This window comes from Pinus tabuliformis, chromosome X (genome assembly GCF_031772625.1).
Source record: "Pinus tabuliformis cultivar Carrire ecotype Pingquan chromosome X, CPIR1, whole genome shotgun sequence".
In the NCBI taxonomy this organism is placed as follows: domain Eukaryota; kingdom Viridiplantae; phylum Streptophyta; class Pinopsida; order Pinales; family Pinaceae; genus Pinus; species Pinus tabuliformis.
In genome coordinates this window covers 1524271452-1524279268 of record NC_142308.1, presented here as the reverse complement: position 1 = coordinate 1524279268, position 7817 = coordinate 1524271452, and positions in this window count along the sequence as shown.

Genomic DNA, 7817 nt, shown 5'->3' with positions numbered 1-7817 from the left:
TGGTTGGTTGAGGTTCAGTTTAGTGAATAGTTTGCTTCAGTATTTAGTGATTTGATGCTTCAGTGATTCAGTTGGTTTATAGTGCTTCAGTGATTTAGATTTTGAGATTAAATATTTCAGTTTGGAATATTGGTTTGGTCTTATTGTTGATGTGGGACCAATGTGAAAATTTGATGAAAGGTTGCCTATAGGTTGTTTTATTACTGTTTAATAGGTGGATCTAGTGTGAAACATTCTGAAATGTGGTCCACAAGGTGCTGAGTGTTGTAGCCTTTAGTGAGGGGGTAGGAGCTCCCTTTCTGTAGGAGCTAGTAAATGAGATTAGGGGGTTGTAGCTCCATTCCAGTGGGTGTTGAAGAATGAATGGAGGTTGTAGTCTCTTGCAGGTGGTGCCTACGTGATGGTAAGATTCTACACTAGTACGTTATGTAATCAACATTTTCTTTATATCATAAGAAAGAAGAAAGAGATGATGACAATCGTGGTTTTCTCCCACATTAGGTTTCCACCTAAAATCCCGATGTTTTATGTTTGTTGCTTATGTGCTGTGATTTATCTGTTCTTTACTGCATTTTGGATGGTGAATGAATTAATATTGTAATGGTTAAGTTAACTCATTGATGAAAGATATGACAAATTAATTAAACTGGATGTATGTTGTTTGCATTCACTAGAGTCACATACACACAGAGGTTACATGAAGAACTATAGCATATAGAATTCTCAATGTGAAATTAAAAGTTAAAGTGAATTATTAATACTAATTCAACCCCCGTCCCCATCCCCCCAAAGTATTTTTTCTAACAATTGGTATCAGAGCAGGTCCCTTAGAAGAAGCTTGATCACTTAAAGGGAGATCTATCAATATGAGCAATTGTGAAAACTAATAGTGCCAAATATTCTTCCAATAATGAGGATTATGAATAAGATCAAAATTGTCAATTACTTATGCCTTTCGAACAACAATGTGTAGATGAGTCCGATGATTACTTTATGGATGCTCTAGAAGAAAATAACAGACTCAGGGTCATAAATAAGGATCAATAAAATGAATTCAGTATGTATAAATAAAGCACCCTTATTGAAGAAATAACTAAGCTGAAGATATATTTAGAAGAAGCTAAATTAGTAGAAGAAGATTTGAAGAAACAAGTCTAGGAAAGGGAAAAGCATTATGAAAACTTAGAACTTGAAGTTGTGGGCTTAAGAAAGGAACTTAAGAAAGCAAAATCTATAAATCTTAGATTTGCTAAAGGATATGAAACTTTAAAAGAAATCATTAAATTTCAATGTTCTTCACTAATCGAGACAATTCTTGGATACAATCCAAATCAAAATGGTGAAACATCATAAGCTATGAAATATTTTGAAATAGGTACAAAAAGCTATGTTAATGCGGTAAAAGGAAGCAATCATCATAATTATAGGACTCAATAAGAGAATGAAGGGTCAAACTTGTAACAACCCTGGTAAAAATCCATGTAAAAATATATATAAGACCAAGGTTGATGGGACACTTATTCCAAGTTGAATGTTGGGCAAGACATCCTAGTGGGCATTCATCTGATTGTTTATGGCTAAAGAAATTGTTAAAGGCAATGGCTAAGGCTTTAGAAAGGAAAAATTGCATTTTTGGCACATTTATTTATGAAAATAATGGAAATTAGGAGAAAAGGGAGGTGAAAGGTCATAGGTTGCATGTGAGGAGGAAAATGAACGAAAATAATGGAAAATGAAGAAAATAGAGGCCTCATGCATAAAAAGGCTTATGAGGATCAGTTTGTAACCTTTTGTCAGTTGAGTTCTGGATCTATCTCATTATTCTCTCTCTCTCTCTCATACTCTTGGACACTTAGAGTTTTCTTGGAGCATTTTGGCATTGGAGCAAGAAAGGCGAAGAAGACAAGAATAAGCAAAGATCAAGTAGGGAAAGGCAAAGAAGACAAGAATAAGCAAAGATCAAGTAGGGAAAGGCAAGATCAAGTAGCCACAAAAAGCTTGATTGCAGGTATGAACTTGCATGTGTATTTTCATTGCTATAGTTGGCATGCAAGTGGTTATTTTCTATCATGGCATGAGTTTTACTAGGTGTAACAATGCTTTCAGCCTAGCCTTGCCATTTCTGGATAACTATGGTGTGATGGGGTTCTCATGTTTTGGTTGAGTTGGATTGCTGAATGGATTCGAAGCTGAGTGAGGTGGATCTATTAAATGATAAAACACATGGCCTTGTAACCCCTGATCCAGACTATGGGTTATAGTAAAGCTAGATTTTGTGTTGCCTCGGATGGCATAGGAATCATTACCGGTGAATGGCATGGATATACAGTAAAGCCAAGAGATGGTTTGCTCTCCGTTGGGCCTCATAATCTCGGGTTTGGGATATGTGATAAAGCCTGGAGAGTGGGTCTCGGTTTAGGGCCTAGTGATCTAGGTTTGGATTGTGGTAAAGCCAAAGATAATAGGAGGCAGAAAAATTCCTCACGGTGTAGGTGGAGAAATCCAATGGCATCCATGCTTGTTTGGCCTAGTGATCAAGTGGAGATCATGATAAAGTCTCTTATGATGTTTATTATGTTGGCCTAGTGATCTAGGATGGATTACGATAAAGCCTAAAAATAGTTGATGGGGGTGAGGTGGTTTAACCTCAGTATGCCCTGGTTGGTTCTTTTGGTTTGAGTCCCACATTCATGCTTGGAATATGGCACGGGGGTGAATGGGTGGTCTATTGCATTCATTAATGAGAAATTCATTCCCTTGATTTCCATGTGCAAATGTATTGATGTATATGTGGGTTTTGATGGCTGATATATTTATGGTAATTCTGTTCCTATTCTGCTGGTTATATGCATATTTTATGACAACAACTATGTATGACTCTCAACATGTTTTTACTTGTAAATGAATGGATAGTGTATCTATGGCCTAATAGATGATAATGCAGTAAATGACATGATGGAACAATGGTTCATAGCAATTATCAGATAAGTATGAGATCCCTACACTTAATTATGTTGTTTACACTTGTAGGTTACATGTTGATGATATGTTTGATGAAATGCCCAACATGGCTAGCAGGGGTATGATTATGGTCTTCTTCAACTTATTGCTTTTTCATTATTGTTTCCCTATATTTTTAATGATTTCAAGCAATCACTCCATTCTGGGCAGTGGCTTAGGCTATGGACCTGAAAAGGTGGCTTAAGTCTCGGGGTCGCTGGCAGGCAAGCCCGTGAGAGCAACTTTAGCTTGCTGGTCGCTCCCTTGCCCATAGCATGAGAGCGACTATGGTCTAAGATATCCAGAACAATACTGGGACCCAAGGACAGGCTGTTTGAGTGGCTGACTTGTCTCCTGAGGGTTATGTTGATGATGTTGGATGACAGTGTATCATGTTTCCGTTGATTCACTTCCTTAAAGTCACATAGGAGGTCGAATCTGATCATAGTAGCCTCTCGTCTCATGTCTACCCAGTTGGCATGGTTACTTGGGTGGAGGTGGGAAGAGGCTGTTATAGAGTGGTATCAAAGCATGATTCACTCCCTATGCTAGATGGATGGTGTGTGTTGGCCATGCATGCTATCAGTTGCTTGTGTGTCTCTTACACTTGCATTTCACATGCTTGTTGCATTAGATTGATGATTTATTATAGTTTTTATGGAGAATTTTATATTTATTTCATGAAATGTATTTGTCATGAGTATGTGATTAGTTGCATATAGATTATATGCCACTTACATGTTGATTTTATGTCAACTACTTACATACTTGTATGTTAGGTTACATTCTTTAATATTTTGATTACATGTATTAGTCTTGTAGGTTGATTACAAGAATTGATCGCTTATGTTCGACTACATGCATTTATGCCTATGTGTAATTGATTAGGCATTACTTATGCATGTGAAAGTGTGTACAATGGAGTAATGGTTTTTGTCATGCATGAATTCATAGCATGCATTGTTGATACGGCCTTGCATCTATGACTGGACCCTAGCTAGAGTGATGTTTATATGTTGATACATTTATTTGTGTATGTCTATATGTGATTATGATTATGTTATACATGTATCACACTGATGTGGTGATCTTTCAGACAAGGTATCCTCCCCGAAGTATGCTAAGGTATGTTGATTTATTGTGATTTGGTTTATATGACATATTATGCATTGCAGGAAGAAATATCAAATGGCTAGCAAGATGGTTGACTACAAAGACTCCTTATGAATCCGAAGAGTAGTATGGTGTTGGAAATCCTTTCGATTTGGTAGTTACATTGAGAAGTTTGAAGGAAGATATAAGGAGTTGTAAGGCAGATAATGACCGAATCATATAGACACAAAGAAACAAGCAGAGGTTAATGCAATACTTCTTCGGAGTTTGTCAGACTTGCGACAAAAAATGCCATTTTGGATTAGCCATGGACATGAGGATGGAACTAATGGGGCATATGGAAGTAGGTCTCCTAGTAGACACAGGTCAGATAGATCTGATACAGTGAGAGATGGCAGGTTGTTGGACACTCTAGATAGGAGGGGCGATGAGTGCAAGTACTATTATAGTTCTGGTTCTGATAGACATCTTGATCGTCATTGCTATCATCCTTAAAGAAGGAATGATAGGGGATACTTGCCGGATGAATTCAAGAAAGCGAAAACACCTACTTTTGATGGAGATATGAAGAAGCTGGAAGATGTAGGGGCTTGGATACTTGGATACTTGGGATGAACAAATTTTGTGAGTTTCATAATTACAGAGATAACATGAAGGCCAAAGTAGCAATCTTCAGCTTGAAAGGTAAAGCAAACATTTGGTGGGAAGATGTGAAGCAGGTCAGAGACATTAGGATAGATGAATTGAGTTGGTGGGAGTTCAAGAGGATTTTCAGGAAGAAGTACTTGTCAGAAAGGTACTACGACAGTAAGGCCAAAGAGTTCTATGAGCTAAAGATGGGATCAATGACAGATGAAGACTACATGACCAAGTTTCTGGAGCTATTGAGGTATGCACCGTATCTTACGGATGAGAAGGTTGAAGTTAAGACAATTGTTAGTGGTTTTCCATTAGAATTTAGAGATCAGATTTAGTATGATGAGCCTCAGTCACTTGAGGAAGTTATTGGGAAATTGAAGCATTTCTATGAGCAGTCAAAGTGTAAGAATGAGTCTCAGCATGGATGGAAAGGAAGGGACAAAGGTAAAGTTAAATGACAGCCTAAGAGGACAAGGCCTTTGCATGTAGATGAGAAAGAGAATATGACACCACAAAAGAGATTTAGTGCAGCTAGACAGGGACATGGGTCACATCAGAAGCAACAACATAGAGGTGAGGGCATTGGTCGGTTGGAGTGTTGGACATGTTGTAAGGAGCACCTTAAGAGAGATTGTGCGCAAAATCAAGGTGGAAGGCCTCAGATATACAATGCACAAGAGGCATAGACTGTTGGGGATGTTGGTCAAAGTATTCCACGTATCTATGCAGAAGTGGACAACATGAAGGCATAACACTAGGAATTTATCATTGAGATGGATGGTAAGATTTGTGATCAAGTTATTTCTATTTTTATTGACCCTGAATCTAATTATAGCTATGTTAGTCCTGACTTGGTGGATAAGTGTGGTTTTAGTAATGAATTGCATGCAAAGTCTTGGTTAGTGCAGTTGGATATAGGTACAAAAAAGTTAGTTCATCTTTGGGTAAGAGCTTGTGCATTTGATTTGAATGGTATGCCTACCGCAACACATTTGAATGTATTACTGTTGGGTTCATATAGTATGTTGTTGGGCATGGACTGGTTGTATCTTCATAGGACCAAGATAGATTTTTATGACAAAGCCATTGAGTGTGTTGATGACAATGGGGAACCAAGAGTCTTACAGGGTAAGAAGAAAGCCACATCAGTTAGGATGGTGACAACTATGCAAGTGAAGCGTAGTCGCAGGAAAGGGTGTATGTTGTTTGTAGTACACATTTCTAGTGATAAGGGTAAGGAGGTTGAGGATGCAGATGTGTTGAGCAAACACCCAATTTTACAGTAGTTCAAGGATGTATTTCCTGAGGACATTACAGAGTTTCCACTTCACAAGGAGGTAGAATTTTCTATCGAGTTAGTGCTAGGGGAAGCTCCAACATCAAAAGCACCTTATAGGATAAGCACACCCGAGTTGGTTGAGTTAAAGTTGCAGTTAAAGGAAATGTTGGACAAGGGGTACATTAGGCCAAGTGTATCACCTTGGGGCACACCGGTCTTGTTTGTGAAGAAGAAATATGGTACTCTTAGATTATGCATTGATTACAGGTAGTTGAACAAAGTGACTATCACGAATAGGTACCCTTTACCGAGGATTGATGACTTGTTCAATCAGCTGAAGGGAGCAAAAATGTTCTTAAAGATTGACTGAGATCCAAATAACATCATGTACGCATCAAAGAGGAGGACATTTACAAGACTGCATTTAGGACCACGTATGCGCATTATGAGTTTGTTGTTGTTCCATTTGGCTTAACTAATGCTCCAACTACGTTTATTCGCCTAATGAATAGTGTGTTATGTCTGTATTTGGATAAGTTTTTTATTGTGCTCATTGATGATGTACTGGTATATTCTAAAAATGAGGAAGAGCATACCGAGCATTTAGCATCAATGTTGAGGTTGTTGAGGGAGCATCAGTTGTATGCTAAGCTCAACAAGTGCAGTTTATTTCAGACTGAGGTACACTACTTGGGACATGTTGTCTCCAAGGAAGGCATTGCAATAGATCCAGAGAAGATAAGGGCCATCATGGAGTGGGTATCTCCTAAGAGTGTAGATGAGGTGAGATATTTCATGGGTCTGGCAGGATATTACAGGAGGTTCATCAGGAAATTCTCGCATATTGCTTATACCATCACATCATTGCAAAGGAAAGGTAAAAAGTTCAAATGCACATAGGAGTGCGAGGCTAGCTTTGAGAAACCTACGCAATTGTTGACACATGCACCAGTGTTACAGATTGTGGATCCAAACAAAGAGTTTGTGGTATGTACAAATGCTTGCAAGAGAGGTCTTGGTGGAGTCCTTATGCAAGATGGATAGGTGTTATGTTATGAGTCCTGGAAACTAAGCGAGCATGAGAAAAGCTACCCGACAGGTGATCTTGAGTTAGCAGTGATCATAAATGCATTGAAGATGTGGAGACATTATCTTCTTGGCTGGAGGTTTGTACTTATGAGTGATCATATTGGGTTGACGTATTTTTTTGACCATCCGAATCTAAATGCCAGGAAGGCTAGATGGTTGGCCACGATTAGCGAGTTTGATTTTGAGATCAGGTACATCAAAGGTAAAGAGAATATGGTGGTAGATGCTCTCAACAGATGGGTACATGTACATCACTTGGCAGCGATGAGCTCCTACGAGACAGACTTACATGATAGGATCTTGTAGGTAGGTCAACAGGATGTCAAGTATATGGATATTGTGTACAGGTTGTAGTAGGGTGCTGGTATAGGTACATGTGATATTAAAGTCATAGGTACATGTACATGTAGTTGTATAAGTATAGGTGGTAGTACAAGTACAGGCACAGGTGCACATGGTATGGATTATTGTCTTAGATTGGATGGATTGGTCAGGTTCTGAGACAGGGTATATGTGTCAGATAACAATGAGCTCAAGGAGGTGATCTTGAGGGAGTTTCATGTGAAACCTTATTCAAGTCACCCGGGTTATCAAAAGACATTGACAAAAGTGAAGAGATATTATTATTGGCCGAATTTGAAGAGGGATGTAGCAGAGTTTGTGGCAAGGTGTTTCAATTGTTAGCGAGTAAAGGAAG